This window comes from Balaenoptera borealis (genome assembly GCF_965194805.1).
Source record: "Balaenoptera borealis genome assembly, chromosome: 5".
NCBI lineage: Eukaryota > Metazoa > Chordata > Mammalia > Artiodactyla > Balaenopteridae > Balaenoptera > Balaenoptera borealis.
Window position 1 is genome coordinate 114,425,709 of NC_138862.1, and position 17,156 is coordinate 114,442,864.

Sequence of the window (17,156 nt, forward strand, 5' to 3'; positions counted from 1 at the left end):
ATTAAACATGTTCCCATGATCCTAGAATCTTGTTAGCTCTTTAAAACAAATTTATTCTTAATTAAGAGCTCCCCAACTATTTTAAAAGTGGAAATATAGCGAAAATCCAGTCTCAAGATAAATTTTTTTAAGAATCCTTTGGAGGAAGAAATATTGTCATTTTGTGAATTTGGCTAAAGAGGGACTGGAATGGAGTTGATATGTGCATGGACATTAGCCTTTGGATTATGTAGTATTTATCACAATTCTTTTTTTTTTTAACATCTTTATTGGAGTATAATTGCTTTACAATGGTGTTATCACAATTCTTTTTAATAATATTATGTTATTTAATATCCAGGTGATTTTAATAAATTGGCATTGCCTTGGGAAAAGTTTTATCTTCATATATACATTCACACACAAATTGTATCCACACTTGATGGGACTATGTACCTTATTAGCTATTATTCACCTCTTTGGGTATATGAAAGATACACCTCTCAATTTCTTAAAACAATGTCCAAAGAGATGACAGTTTTTTCCTTTGGAGCATATGCACTACTTGAAGCATGATACTTATTTCAGAAATACCTTCACCTTTTTAAAATAATTGATCTCAGTGGAAAAGTAATTTTCCACTCTATCCAATATGCCTACATTTCATCTTGAGATTAATATATCCTGAACTCTTTTTGACAAAGGATCACCACAGAATCCTAGAGCAAGATCTTAAAAATAGTGGGAAAGGTAACAAATACAGAATGCCTAAAACTCTAACATAAATTCTTCAAAGGTTTTTCATTTTTATGGACGTCACAGGCAGAAGTGATAAGATGCCTCTCAGAAAACATGAATAATTATCTGAAAGAGATCTAATGAAATCATTAAAAGACTAACAATAATGTGTAGAAAACTATAACCTCGTATTTGCTAAGTGTTTTTCCAAGGATATAGCTGTAATGCTTATATAAATATATATATATATATATATTTTTAAACATCTTTATTGAAGTATAATTGCCTTACAATGGTGTGCCAGTTTCTGCTTTATAACAAAGTGAATCAGTTATACATATACATATGTTCCCATATCTCTTCCCTCTTGCATCAAATATATATTTGTATAATACAAAAACACTACTACATAAACCCCGAGTTCCCTACCTCAACTCTAAAAATACAGGATATGTCTAGAGACTTTTGGTGCCCTATGTCAATAGCTCTTCTTGAATCCTCTGCTTTGCGATCAATAATTCTCCAACCATTAGTGAATTTGCTCCATGACTCATCAGAAATGATCTACCAAGTTAATGGGGATCATTGTCCCCCGCAGGCTCCACACATGCATTGACACTCATGGCAGTTATGCCTCCTGTAGTGGGGGACAGATTCAAGATGGCACCAAGCCGGGAGGCAACTCTTCCGAGATTCTCCATAAAACCTGCTCCCTTCCCCCCCCCCACCAAAGAAGAACTCACTGCATCCAGCCTGTCTTATATCTTTGGCATCCTTCAAGGAAATAAAAGTAAGCATATGTTATATGGATAGAAAAGAACCACGTTTTTTTTTTCAGTTTAACACTCACTGTGCATGGCAAAATGTACTTCAGTTTTGAAAATATCTGAAAGGAATGTTTCCAGGACCTAGGCCATTGTGCTTTGTTTACCAGTTAGATGCTTTCTCAAAATGTGTTCAAATTATAAAGACAATGTCTCCGTGTATAGGAATTCCTCAAAGCCCAGAACATTACTACAGAAACGTATTCTTACCTTTCCTAACATTTGAAAACAATGCCCTCCCTCTTCCCTACAGGTGAAAAATCTTTCATTCTTGTGAATTCATTAATCTTCGATTAACATACAGTCAGGAGTTTGTCTGGATTTATTTGGGGTTTTATTCTCTAAGGGTGGAAAGTCACAGCAAAGGAAAATATATAGGAAGCATTTGAAGATAATTGCTATTTACTGAAAACTCTATTTTAAAATAAAGTTTAGTGACTCGTTTGTGTTTGGTAACTTCAGGACAATGGCAACTAGAGTGTCTCTAAAATGTTCCTAAGTAGTAATCATGCTCTATTCTGGCCTTTGAGAGGTGTTAAGACTCATCCCCTAATTATAAGCCTTTTCTCTGTTATTACTACCTCACCATTAAATCTCTAAACGAAATTGTACTTTTTTTTTTTTTTTTTTTTTTTTTTTTTTTTTTTTAAATAGTACTTTTGAGGATACAAAAATAGATGTTAGGTGGTGTGTTTTCTCAAATTTTGGTTACAATGGATAAGAAAGATGAGGTATTCCTATGTATAATAAACTTCTTCAGCTTGTAAAAATAAAAGTCCATTTTATTGTGTTTTGACCAGCAAACTCTTTAGGCTTTGTACCAGAATAGTGCTCTCTTGCTTTACTCTAGAACAGCCCTGTCCAATAGAAATACAATGCAAGCCACACTTGCTATTTTAAGTTTTCTAGTAGCAGTATTTTTTAAAAAGTGAAAAGAAACACATGAAATTAATCTAAAAATATATCCTACTGAAACCAATATATCCAAAATATTATCACTGCCACAGATAATCAATATAAAAAAATATTATCAGATGTCTTATAGTCTTTCTTTTGTACAAAGTGTTCAAAATCCAGTATGCATTTTTCACTTAGAGCAAACCTCATTCCAGAAAAACCACATTTCAAGTGCTCAACAGTCACATGTGGCCAATGGCTACTGTACTGGACAGCACGTTCTAGATTCCAAAAATATGAAGCTTTTTGGCCTAAAAGGCCACACACTTTAAAATCTCCCTATGTAACATCCTCTGTGATTGGTATTGCCATTAGGATTTTATATTGAAGCAAATATTTAAGTGACTATATTTCACTCCCTTCGTCTGCTCCCCTGACCTTCATATCTACTGCCCACCCTGATGCCTCAGAGTGTAAGAAAGCCCAATCACCTATTCTTTTCATCTTCTTCTAAGCAAAATCTGAGATAGTCTCTAATCTCTGCACCTTCCATCACCAAGCAGAAAGCCAGAAGGTGCAGCAAGGCTATTCTCTCTGTTTCCATAAATAGATATATCAAATACAGGCCTAATGTATGGCGACAATGATAAATGCAAGGGCAATATTTCTGCTTACAGTAAAGACAGGAAATTTTATAGAAAAAAGTAACACACCCTTCCTCAATCAGAAATACGATTTTACTCCCTCCCTCCCCCCGCCAGGAGAAACCTTGGGATATTCTGTTCTTGTTCTGGAACAGAACCCAGTGTTTCATTTCATAGGAATTCTGTGCCCAGAGGAAGAACAGAATGTTGGAATCAAAATTTAATGAATTCAACTTGGAGTCTAAGTTTGCCCCAAATGTGGAAATGTAAACACAAGCAATAATATCTCAAACCATAAAACACTTTGGATTCTCTGTTCGCACGGCTGCATACAGTATCACGCACGATGTGTGTCTGCACACAAATTTGTTCTTAGTTCCATGAGGAAAAAAAAATTAAACTAGGCACGCGAGGTTTCCTGAGTCTCTTAGTAATAATACAACCTGATTATTACGTCTTTAGTGACATTGTAATTATAGACGAATGGATAAACGGGTTTTCTGGTGCTGACCGAACTTATTCCTTAAAACGCAAAAGGCAACTTTTGCAAGGAAACCCCCCATGAAACAAATAAAACTAAAAGCTTTGTCTACCTTTTGAAGGAAGGCCTAACAACACGCTAGTAATCCAAAAATAATTCACCCCCATGCAAATACACAACCCTGATGAAAATCAGAAAGCTGGAGATTTCCTAAAACACAGTTTTGAGCTGTGTTTGTCACCAACTTTAAGAAAGCAAAGATACAAGTGACGACAATGTGCTTTCACAGGCTACAAAATAACTTTATTCAGAGTCTCCAGCTATAGCACCATACCTAAGACATTCTAAGTACTGAACTAAGTATTCCTGGGATAAATTTTACAGTCTTTGAACTTTCATTTTAACTTGTCTCAGTGATAACATTTTATCTCAACAGCAAGACAGGGAGAAACACCAACGCTCTCAGGAACCCACAGAGATAACGTGGAGTGGATCACTTAGGCTGGTATAGAATAGTTATGTACTAAATACCCTCTGGGTATAAACAGGCGTTGTGTTCAAACCCAGGAGGGGGGAACACCGTGTCCACTGGTGTAGTATTTCAAAGCACATTGCAGAGGGCCTGCAAATCCAAAGACATTAATTATGACTTCTCTCTCAGTGTATTAATTTGTTTGAGAAATTCCTCCGAGTACAGCAGAGTTTACCATCCATTTGCTATCGGCTTGTGCCTGGGCTGGTGGGTACGCACAGTAAAGGCAGTGCCAATAACCTTTCTGGCAGCTTCTTACTCAATCTTAATCCTAGGGAAGCGCACTCCACGGAAATACAGCACAGAATCCTAGTAGCTGCATATTCTCCCGACCCAGGAGAGATTTAAGAACACAATTACTCTTCCAGCTCCACCACTCTAGTTGTAAAGTGCTGTGAGAGGGGCAAGCATAAGCTCCACCATATACCTGCTCGTGTTACAGGCTCTGGAATCAAAGTATTCTCACATGACACATTACTACCAATAACAGATTCCGGCTCCGTTTAAAAAAAGAAAAGGGGGTGGGGGGAGGCCGCGCTACATACATATTTGTCCTGCTTTTGTCTAAAAATCCAGAACCCCAGTCCTAACTACTTTTCATTCTTTTCAACCTTTCATGAAAGCAATTCAGTCAACTAACTGCGGCTCCACCCTGAGAGCGCCTATACTTACTTTTCTTACAGTTTTTGAGTGACGCACTACAAAACGATGGGGAAAAAAAAAAGAGCCCTCTCATGCAGGGCTTCTTCCGCCCTGTAAACTTGGCAAAAGGCAAACTGGACTGAAATACAGCACTCTCCATATAAGGAAGCCCAGCTAAACATGTCATGCGTAATTTATGGGTAGCAGGCAGAGAATTAACCTTTGCGTGCACATATTTGGCCCAGATGAAAACCGGGCTGGATGGCAGCCCCAGGGGCAGGGATGCGGGATCTCTTGGGAGAAACCGTGGCTCCCATCTGATGGACTCGCATCTCCCCCCGACAAAGGTCGTTAAGTTGTAAGTACACTTCCACGCACCTGTTTCTTTTATCCGCCACCACCACCACCCCCCTTCTTTCTTTCTCTTTCTTTCTCTTAGGCTGCCAAGTGGGAAGCTGGCAGTGCTGACGGTGTCCGCAGAGCCCAGGGAAGGGCTCCTCGCAGCTGGGCTGCAGCTGCAACCTCCCGCTTTCCCTCTAGCTCGAGATGGTGTGTGATAGGAAACCATCCAGCGTGCTGAGCCGGCCCAAGCCTCCTCTCACTTCCTCCTTCAGCCATGTACAGCCCCGAAAGAACACGAACAATGCAGAGCAGCAGCCCAGCGCGAGCAAACTGTGAAAATGGAAACTTACCTCTCACATTTTTTTTTCAGAGGCAGCCCGACTGCCGAGCGAGTGCCCAAGGCATTGTGGGAGTCATGATTCCAAGAGGCCCGCGATTTAAAATTGAACTTGTCAGTTCCCGGTCACGGGAGCATTGTGAGCGCCACAACTCATTCAGCTGCAGTGAAAAGACTGTTGCATGTCGCTGTGCAGCCTCTTATCGCCGAGGTCTGGTTTCCGCTGCTGCTGCGCGGCCCCTCCCCCGCCGGCCCAGCCCCACCAGGAAGCCCTGGGCGGACTCGTCGAGCCCCGGAACGCACGCGGCGGCGAAAAAAACGCTCTTCAACTTTCCGCCGCCCCTCGGCTCTGTTCCCCCCCCGCCACCTCGTCGCCCCTCAACCAAACAAAGTCCGCTGGGGGTGGTCGTTGCCACCCGCCGACCGACGCGGAGAGCAAAAGGAAACCCGAGCTGGAGCTGGCGAGGTGCATCCCCGCCGCCTCCCGGTGGTATCTTCCATCTTATACGTTCAGCATTATAACCTCCGAGCTATAGTGCAGACAGGACGCACCCCTACTACTTTCTGCTCCTTCCGACTGGCTGAGCCGACAAATCGGTTCGTTGTTGAAAGAGGCCCGTGGATGGGACTTGGTAAGGCAGCCGGCAAGGTTAGACTGAAGGTGAGTCTCAAAATCAGGATAAAACAGTAGGAGCTGGTGGGGCTGCCGCGTTAAAATGCACCACACGGTTTTTGAACCTGGATGGCCCACAGGCGGGAAAGACATCCGCACGACTGCCAGTGTGTATCTTTCTCAAGTAACAGGGTGTCCACGGTTTTGGAATTCCTTAGTAAAACTTACTGTCACACAAGCACGAACACTCACATACCAGCTTCCCATCTACTTTGTAAATAATATTTGGAATGGAAAATCCCCTTCCTTCCCAACTCTGCATTATATGATTTATAGAAAGAAGAGCCCCCTCTTTTCAACATAAAATATTCATTTTCTGAAATACTGTAATAGTCCGAGGCAAATAAGTCATATCATTGCTGGAACAAAGGAAACCACAGCCCCAAATCATAATTCACTGGGTGTCGTAAGAGGTAACTTGCCTGCACTTTGAATAGAAAGAATCCTGGACTGTCGTTATGTGATCAAGTTTTAGAGATGGGGGCGGGGGCAGAATTTCCTCTGGATTTAGGGAATAACTTGTTCAATGATGATTCTAATTAAAAACATTTTTTTCCATGTTTTGGACACAGTTTAGGACCAAATGCTAGCTACTGTGCGATGTACTTCCTACAAGTTTGTTAGGTTGTGTTAGAGAGGGTGGGGACAGCTTAAGGAGGAGAAGGAAAAACATCATGAAAGGTGCTAAAGTACAAAAATACTTCTAGAGGCATTAATAACAGACTTGCGTTCTCGACCCTTGGCTAGATCCACAAAACACTGAGTTAATATTGTGCACTGCTCCCTTCCAGAACAAACAAATTAATTAGACGGTGCCACTTCTCAGTGTTAATCATTGAAAAGTACCCAAGCGCACACACAGTGGAAGCAAATTTAAAAGGAAACCGACACTTTCTCAGAGAACAGGGATGGGCATTCTCCATCTGCCAATTGGTAGCTACCCCAAGCTATGAGGACTTCTTTTCTTCTAATTCAGCATTCATTTCAACAACTACATCAAGTGCTTGCTATGCCAGAGATTCGAGAATGGATAACACAGAGTTCCTACCCTCAAGGATAATGCCTCTACTAGGGAAGAGACTACTGAAGAGAAAAATAAACCAATTAATTCTGCCTGAAGGATTAATGCTAAAATGATGAAGGCAAGCCCAAGATGGGCCTGAGTAGAGTCAGGAAAGCTTCCTGGAGGAGTGACTTTAACAGGTGCCTTGAAAGGTGTGTAGAAATTAGCAAGATAAAGGGAATTGAGTCCAGGTCCATTGGAGAAAAGAGCCTGGCAAATACAGTGGACCTGCCAATCTTTCTGTTAGAAGTACAAGCCGGATACTTACAGGAGAGTGGCAGCAAATGAGCTAAAAGTAGGTCTGAGTTAATCCAAGGAGTCTCAACTTTACTCTGAAAACTGTGATGATCTAGATGAGTTTACACAGCAAGGAGATGATAGGTGAAATTTGCACTTGAATTTCAGAAAGATCCTGTAGCAACAGCTTGGAGGGTGAATGGGAGTGTAGGGTGGAGGCCGATGGAAGAAGGGTGAATGGGTGTGGACAGACTGGAAAAATGACTCATGCAGGGAATGAGGAAGGGAGGAGACTCCCAAGTCCCTGGCTTAGCCTACTGGATTGTTTGCTACTTGCTTTTTAATTTCTCCGGTTTGCTTCCATTCTCCTTGACAATAGACCTTGACTTCTGAGCTGGGCCACCTATGCCAGTGCCAGCAGGTGGGTGCCCTCACTGGCTTCCATGTGCGTCTCCTCAGAATGTCCAGTGAACCGCTGAGGGCTAATCCTGGTTGTAGGAACTGATTTTCAATTGTTCTCAGACCCTTGCAGACTTCCAGGTTAGAGCTTTGGTGTTCTTCTTTCATGTGGGTTAGAAAATTCGCTGTTGGGAGCAACATGGTGAAAAACAAGACTTTGAACCTGTGTGGTGCAAGAGTGGAAATTATTTTTCCACTTCAGCACTGGAGGAGGGGAGACGTTCTGGGAACAAAAGAAAAATTGAAGCCGAGACAAATTTTCTGCTCCACTGAACAGAATACAAAGAAATACAAGAAAGACCCTTGAATGTTAGAAACAGTAGAATAAACATCCTAGTAAATGACAAAGAAGAGAGGAAAAAATGTTATTTCACATAAGAAAACTCATACAAAACAATGGTCAACCTAGGACTCCAAAGTGAGTCAAAATAAATTATGATATAAAACTTCATTGCCACTGGTTTAGCTTAATTTATTATCATTGATAATACTATAACATGAATAATGACATTTAACATTTTGAAGCACTGCAGCAAACACCAGATCATATGTTAAAAATATTAAATCATGTTGCCAGCTTTCAACTACCAGTGGCATTCTAACCACATTTCAAATTGTGGAAATTATTAAAAAATCATTATAGTAATAAAAAGTAAATAGTTCCCATTTAGAATACCAATCATATACCCTCAGTGCTAGGATAGCATTATGGTTTCTCTTACTTCTATGAAGTGTAGTTTTAGTTCATAGGCTCATGAGTAAGTATATCTATAAGTATAAAAAGAATGTCATTTGTGGGTGGAGAGGGAAATTATAGAAAACAATTTCAGATGAAATAAAACTACATTTTCAGATAAAGGAAAGAATATTCACTGCAGTTTCCTGAAATATTTCAGACCATTCAAGTCTTAATTATACCAATGAATCCCAATAGAAATACAGTTAAGGAATATGGTTTTCAGAGATAACATCAGCTACCTGGTTTACCAATAATACAGATAAAGGAAATGGTAGCATTTATCCTTTTCATTCAAATGAGAGTCTTTACGGCACTGTGTAAGTGTGTGTGTGTGAACTGTATCTTTCTTGTCCTACACACCACATTTATAGCTCAGTAAGCTCTCACTGCTGTCCAAATATTTGCCTTTTCTGCCCCTCCCCCAACAAATCATCTAAATGAAAATATCCCAAGGTATGCTTCTTAAAACTCGAAATATGAAAAGGTCTTGAATCACAGATCTAGGAATACTGTTTTTTATTATACCAGAGTAAAAAGAATCCATTGCAAGATAGTGTCAAAACTGGGACCCGAATTCAGGCCCCATGATTTTTGACCCATGTTTAAATATAGATGGTTAAGAGAAGAAGCTGCTGGAAGGCAATGAAGAATTGGAAACACTTTCGTATGGTGAATCTATTTTAAGTAGATGCATTAAATGTATCTCCATTCAGTTTCACAGCAGGGAAGGGGGTGGAAGCATTCTTCTGTAGCCTGGATTCAAACTTGTTCAGATATCTGAACAAATATACTTGATAGAATTGTATGAATTTAGTTTACCTAAATTTAGTTTAGGACCTTTATATATTTCACATATCAAGTAAGTTTTTAAAATTATGCCTAGTATTTAAATATAAATAATATATATTCTGTTGTGTGTATATATAGTATGTTATGTAATAGAACATGTTGCATATATAATATATATACCACTTAATGTACAAAACACATAAATGTAAAAATATATAAAACCAATATATTTGTCTTAAAATGTTTATAAAGATTAAAACTGAGTTAAAATATTAATTTTATCTTGCATTTTTCAATTAAGCTATTTTACCTAAAAGTTGAATCTAAATCTTTATTATAATCATTTTAGCATCTAGAAATAGGGAAATAGAAAGCAAATACGTTTCAGAATTAAAAGTTTAGAACCACAGAATTTTAGTAGAGAATGGAACATTAGAGCCCATCTGGCCCTGTTCCCTTGTTAGGCCAGAAAATATTGTATAAGTAAATTGGAACCATGACAGAGAAGAACTAGCATCAGTGTCTTCTGATTCAGACCATTTATTTTCATCATTTTTCTTAAAGACACTGGGGCAACAAGAAGCTCTAATATAGGCATAAGTGCTCCCCAAGTTTAATGTGAAGAAGAGCCACATTAGATTTCTAGGAGTATAATTCTTTCCTCCTCTATTTCTTCCTTATTTTTTTCTTTTTTTCTCCTTTCTATTTTTCCATCCTTCCTTCCTTCTTTCCTTACAGAAAACACTTTCACACAATGCCTCTGTTTCACAAATGTTCATGGAGTATCCACTGTGTTAAGTCCTGTTCTAGGCAGTATGGTTACAGAAATGAACAACACATCCCAATCACTTCCTTCAAGGAGTTTACAGTCTCTTAGAGGGAGACAGGCACTAAACAAGTAAAGAATAAATATATAGAAAAAGATAGACATCTGAGGCAATTTCAGATGGAGGTAAGTACTATGAAGTAAAAGAAAGCAAGTTGAGGGGAAAAGGAGGGGAGGTTGTGTGTTAAACAGGATGGTTGGTCAAGGATTGAGATGGTCAGAAGTAGGCAGAGTCCTCAAAGAAGTGAGAAATATCTGGGGAAAAATCATTCAAAGCAGTGGGAACTTCAGGTCTAGAACCTTGAATCCTGAGCTCATGCTAGGGCTGGAAATCCCATGACTGATAAAAACTAATGGGATACCTAACCTCAAGGAGCTTACAGTCCAGTGAGAGAATCAATGAATCTTAATAAAATTAATCACACTCAAAATGCAAAGCTCCAATCATGATAATTTTGCTCAGCGGGAACCATTGACATGTTTGGTTATATCGGAGTTGGGGGTGCCAGTATAATTGGCACAGGATCCAGATTTGCTTTTCACAGAGATAACTAGATTATACTTGACTGCTGTGTGCAGGCGCCTGATAGTCTAATCGCAGAACAGAACGCAGGCAATACACTGCCGCTGAGAATGAGAGCAAACCAGAAGAGTGGGCTCTGGCCAGGACGGCAAAGGCAGCAAATGGCTGAAGACCTGAGAGAAGAGAGTGATTTAGTTGCCTATAGCAGTGAGATACAGTAAACATTAGAATCTTCCATCTCAGAGCTGAAGAGAATCCATAAGATGACCAGCTCCAGGCCTTGAGAGAAGTGAAATGTGTGTGTGTGTGTGGATGTGTGTGCATGAGAGAGATTTATTTATTCCCTCAACACAGGATAGAAAACTCAATATTACTGAAGACAGAACATTTTCATAAAATTCAGCAGTGATTCCAGTTCCCAGAAATAGACACTGATAATATTACGTTTTACTTTTTTTTCCAGGTTTTCCTCAACACATTTTTTTACACAATTGTTATTGTACTACATGTGCAATTGTGTGCTGTTATTTTCCCCACTTCACCTCATAATATAACTTTATAAAGCAAATAATATCTCCATGTCATTCATATTCATTATAATCCTCATTTGTCACATAAGGTAACAGAGACTGGAGAATTGACCCCTGACCAAAACCTCACAGTTAATAAGGGGTCAAGGGCTTCCCTGGTGGCGCAGTGGTTGGGAGTCCGCCTGCCAATGCAGGGAACACGGGTTCGAGCCCTGGTCTGGGAAGATCCCACATGCCGCGGAGCAACTAGGCCCGTGAGCCACAACTACTGAGCCTGCGCGTCTGGAGCCTGTGCTCCGCAACAAGAGAGGCCGCGATAGTGAGAGGCCCGCGCACCGCGATGAAGAGTGGCCCCCGCTCGCCGCAACTGGAGAAAGCCCTCGCACAGAAACGAAGACCCAACACAGCCATAAATAAACAAATAAACAAATACTTTAAAATGAATTTAAAAAATAAGGGGTCAAGCCTCCTGCCCCACAGTGCAGCATTTCTGAGCCTATGTCCCAGATCCTGAAGTCATGTGTCTAATGTGTAATACATTTCTAGACACTCTATCTAGTGTATACACACTGTCTTCTAATACAGACTGTCATCAAGGAAAAGAAAATGTACAATAATGGTCTTTTAATTAGTAAAAATGTTACAAAAATAAGTATGAAACAGATACCAGAAGGTCAAAATGGACATATTACCTATATTATGTTACCTTACAATATATAATTACATGTAATATTGTGAAATACTTTCTTCCATCTCATAAAATGGTGTGCTGTGGTTTAGCAGAGAATCTCCTTGTAATCTTTTAAAAACAGTATCTATTAGATCTAACAGTATAAATGTTATAGTGTAACTATCTTATGGACTGTAATCTACACATTTCTACATGTTAACTCTGTTCTATGTAGAATAAAAGCATCTGGAAAATGTGGCCATTGCCTTATTTCTTCCTAAATGCAAAAAAAAAAAAAATTTGAAATTGCCAATAGCAAGGTTGATTTTTCTCTTCCTAAACGTCCACTGTATCTATTTACTCATTTATTTCTGAAGTTCCTTTCTTTTGGCTTCTATGATATTCCACATCCTTCTTTTTTCTCATTCCTTTGTGTGGGTTTTCTCTCTCTGGATGTTTTGTCGGCATCTCTTATTCCTGCTTCCTCTTCTGTTTCCAGAAATTACCTTCAGACCATGTCTCAAGCGATGTCCTAAAGCAGGGGTCCCCAACCGCTGGGCCACGGACCAGTACCGGTCCGTGGCCTGTTAGGAACCAGGCCACCCAGCAGCAGGTGAGTGGCAGGCAAGCGAGCGAAGCTTCATCTGTATTTACAGCTGCTCCCCAACGCTCGCATTACCGCCTGAGCTCCACCTCCTGTCAGATCGGCGGTGGCATTAGATTCTCATAGGAGCGCGAACCCTACTGTGAACTGCGTGTGCGAGGTATCTAGGCTGCGTGCTCCTTATGAGAATGTAATGCCTGATGATCTGAGGTGGAGCTGAGGCAGTGATGCTAGCGCTGGGGAGTGGCTGCAAATACAGATTGTCATTAGCAGAGAGGTTTGACTGCACAGAGACCGTAATAAATCAGTTGCTTTCAGACTCATATCAAAGCCCTATCAGTGAGTAGCAAGTGAAAACAAGCTCAGGGCTCCCACTGATTCTGCATTATGGTGAGTTGTATAATTATTTCATTATATATTTCATTATATATTACAATGTAATTGTCATTGTATAATATATATATATATTATTAAAATGTAATAATAATAGAAATAAAGGGCAGAATAAATGTAATGTGCTTGAATCATTCTGAAAAACCATCGCCCCTCCACCCCGCACCGGCCTGTGGAAAAATTATCTTCCACAGAATCAGTCCCTGGTGCCAAAAAGGTTGGGGACTGCTGTCCTAAAGGGACTTCTGAATAAGAACAACTTTTGTCACATGAATAAATGGTAGGAGCTTCATCTACACGTCTTTTTTCTCTTCTTCCCTCTTTGCCTTGTCCAGTAGTGTGGGAACTAAGCAGTACAGTCATAAATTAATTCTAATGTCTTATTGTAGGCATCAGGGTGCTCCCTGCTGCTCCTTGATTCATTTAACAAATATTCAGCACTATGTATCAAGAGTTACAGGGACTTCCCTGGTGGCACAGTGGTTAAGAATCCGCCTGCCAGTGCAGGGGACATGGGTTCGAGCCCTGGTCCGGGAAGATCCCACATGACGCGGAGCAACTAAACCTGTGCGCCACAGCTACTGAGCCTGCGCTCTAGAGCCTGCAAGCCACAACTACTGAGCCCGTGTGCCACAACTACTGAAGCCTGTGTGCCTAGAGCCCGTGCTCCGCAACAAGAGAAGCCACCGCAATGAGAAGCCCACGCACCACAACGAAGAGTAGCCCCTGCTCGCCACAACTAGAGAAAGCCTGCGCGCAGCAACGAAGGCCCAACGCAGCCAAAAATAAATAAATAAATAAATTAATTAATTAATTTTAAAAAAAGTTACAACTGCACTGGGGACACGGAAGTTAAGATCTCTTCAAGGTGCTCACAGTCTAATCTAGTAGAGGGGGACGGGGACAGACAGAGGGAAAAAAACCCAACACATTTGGAAAAGAGTGTAGCAAGTGAAATAATTCAATTAAACCCATGTGCCAAGCAGATGGCAAAGAGGATAGGGCTGGGCAAGGCCTTGCTTCTCATAGACTCCCAACCAGCTGGCAAATGGTATAATGACCTGGCACATGTTAAGTGCTTGATGGCAGAAAGAAAGACACCGAAAAGTCAGGAAGAGCCATTAGACAGACAAGCGACCTGACAATAGGAACACTTTAACAAATCACTGCCCTAGCAATGTGAGGAGAAGTTTGTTTTTCTTATTTTTCATGCTGCCATTATGGAAAGCCTACTGAGTGTCAAGTCTAGTTCCCAGACGCTGTGGCTCCAGACAGACAGCCTTCCTCACCCTGCCCTCAAAAAACTCCAGGCCGCCCTTGCAACTCTCTCTCTCTCCTTGTTTCCCCCAGACCTTCAATAGTAAATCCCCAGCTAGGTGATAGGAGATTATCTGATTAAAGTCATTCACACTAAGGCGAGAATGAGGCTTAATCCTTCAAAAGTGTTTGCTCTGACAAAAGGATAGCTTGTTAACCCTAATGAACTGCTAATAGGCAGAAGTTAGAGGGCTCTGTGGATTCCTCCTCCTCACTTTCCCAGACTCCCCAACCCCACGTCCTTCGCTTTCTATTTCCCCTCCTGAAATAAAGGAAGAAGGGAAACTGGTGAATTCAGCACTATTATGGATCCCTATTACACACATTATCTCTTTGAACCCTCACAAGAGATGTGTGAGATGGTATTTATGAGGCCCTCCTAGAAATGAGGAGACTGAAACTAGGGCAGTGGTTCTTGACTTTGGCTACATTTTGGATCCATAGAGTACAACCGTCTACCTCTGGGTTGCAATTAAATCAGAATTTCTGGGAGTGGCACCCAAGCTCCAATTTTTTTTTTGTTTTAAAGAAATTCACGTTCTTTTATTTACTTATTTATTTATTTATGACTGTGTTGAGTCTTCGTTTCTGTGCGAGGGCTTTCTCTAGTTGCGGCAAGCGGGGACCACTCTTCATCGCGGTGCGCGGGCCTCTCACCATCGCGGCCTCTCTTGTTGCGGAGCACAGGCTCCAGACGCGCAGGCTCAGTAATTGTGGCTCACGGGCCCAGTTGCTCCGTAGCATGTGGGATCCTCCCAGACCAGGGCTCGAACCGGTGTCCCCTGAATTGGCAGGCAGATTCTCAACCACTGCGCCACCAGGGAAGCCCTCCAATTTTTTTTTTAAAGAACTTTTTTTAAAAAAAATATCCTCAAGGTTTTTATTTATTTATTTTTGGCTGCGTTGGGTCTTCGTTGCTGCGTGCGGGCTTTTCTCTAGTTGCGGTGAGCGGGGACTACTCTTCGTTGTGGTGCACGGGCTTCTCATTGCGGTGGCTTCTCTTGTTGCAGAGCACGGGCTCTAGGCGCACGGGCTTCAGTAGTTGTGGCATGTGGGCTCAGGAGTTGTGGCTCGCGGGCTCTAGAGCACAGGCTCAGTAGTTGCGGCACACGGGCTTAGCTGCTCTGCGGCATGTGGGATCTTCCCGGACCAGAGCTTGAACCCGTGTCCCCTGCATTGGCAGGTGGATTCTTAACCACTGCACCCCCAGGGAAGTCCCCACCAATATTTTTTTTAAGTTTCTCAGATGATCCCGCTGTGCAGCCAAGGTTTCCTACTGCTGAGCTAGAGTTTATGAAATAAAATCCCTCAGAATCAGTGGCAGTGCACGGACCTGCTCTGTTCCCTCCCCTTGGCAAGTTCGTCTGGCGCAATAGAAACAGTGTTCTCTGCAGGAAACATTATCTCAAATCGAGTTTAGGTTTGCCCACATGCATGTAGAAATGCAGGAGGCAGGCTAGTTGTGGGGAGGTTAGATGCTGCGGCGCCTTTGTCATGCACCTGGTTGGACATGGTGCTCCTTAGGCCACCAAAATATGTCTCACTTTATACCACGTAAGCATCAGTGACCTGTGGGCTTAAAAACAAGCTAGAGAAACAATCAAGCCCACACAGAGGATGATCCTACATGTTCTATAAGGCTTAGGTTGCTGTTTGCTTAAAATTCTATATCCTGCCTCTTTCTGAGAAATTGTGATCATGAGCACAGTTGAGAATGACATCAGGGCCTCTGAGTATCCTGGGCCACTTCCTTCTGGATTTATTTATATCAGACTAAAGAAAAAGATATATATATTCTAGAATATATACATATATGTATATGCATACATATATATGAAAATGTTATATGAATATATATGTATATATATGACATTTTTAGAAATAAAAAGTCTTTGGCAAATTTTAGTATATTTTATAAATTCACTCAACAAACTAACATAGTTAAATCATAAATACAAATAAATTAATAGGACGTTTCTCATTTGAATCTCATTTACGGGTAATGTTAGAAGTCTTAATTTACTGTCTTTGTGAATGTGCCGTCAGCCAGAAAGTGGCTCTCCTGGCCACACCTGGCTGGACTCAAATGCCTGTATTTCTGTCACCGGCTTAGCAATGAGTAACTGCTGACAGGACCTGATCCCATCTAGCCTTCTCAGTAATTTATGTATTTCTAGACAATGTTGACCATTCTTCTCCCTTTCAAACTTTTCTGGCCGTAGGCCACCAGCTCACCGGTAACTGCTACATTTTCACTCTAAGTCATTTTGCTGTCAACTTTCCTATCTGGTCCACAAATAGTCACTGAGCACCTGGCATAATTCTGGCCTTTCCTGGAACCTGAGGCTACAGGGGGTGTAACACTAGACCCCAAGCCTTTTGAAACATACAGTCCCACAGGGGCAATAGATGTGAAATAATAAGTAATTATAATCAATTAAGTAAACAATACAAATTTGCAAAGTGTAGCGAAAGGGAAGGAAAAAAATGTGAACAGGTGAATCTAAACTCAAAAGACAGACAATTATTATTTTTATGATCTCCCCTTGATTTCACTGAATTCAAACATCTGAAATTATAGCTCTGTGAGAGCCACCACAGTACTTAAACTACATATCTACACTGCTTGAATTCCTCCTCATTTGTAAGACAGAATTCTATTACTGGTTGTGTGAAACAGTGACTTTATTTCTGTTAAGATGAAGGGTGTCCACCACACAGCCCCCGAGGGCAAGGTTTAAAGAAATCTGTGACTGACCATTACTCCTCTGCCCTTGTTGTGTTCTTCGGTGTTTACTTTCATTCGTTTCCTGGGTTTAATCTTTTAAGGCTATGACATCTACAGACAAAGCCAGCTTCTCTCTCACACTTTTGGAGAGTATAGTATGTCAGCTTTTGAATTAATACACGAAAATCC

General features: G+C 41.0%; 1 protein-coding gene and 1 long non-coding RNA gene across 13 annotated transcripts in view; one reads left to right on the forward strand and one right to left on the reverse strand.

The window, feature by feature from the left end:
• The window catches only part of MBNL1 (muscleblind like splicing regulator 1), a 177,898-nt gene extending 170,321 nt beyond the window's left edge, over window positions 1-7,577 (reverse strand). For 3 of the 12 annotated variants that reach the window (XM_082394408.1, XM_082394407.1, XM_082394416.1), the window contains exon 1: window positions 5,430-5,587. The gene's annotated coding sequence lies outside the window, so the exon portion shown is untranslated. Of the gene's footprint in view, window positions 1-5,429; window positions 5,599-7,420 lie in introns of those variants that run through there. The other 9 variants (XM_082394404.1, XM_082394403.1, XM_082394415.1 and 6 more) reach the window with 7 other exon arrangements.
• On the forward strand, window positions 5,947-11,711 carry LOC309629959. The gene is made up of 2 exons (XR_014245328.1): window positions 5,947-6,077; window positions 11,189-11,711. It is a non-coding gene; the product is annotated as an uncharacterized lncRNA (long non-coding RNA).
• Window positions 11,712-17,156: the final 5,445 nt, after the last annotated feature.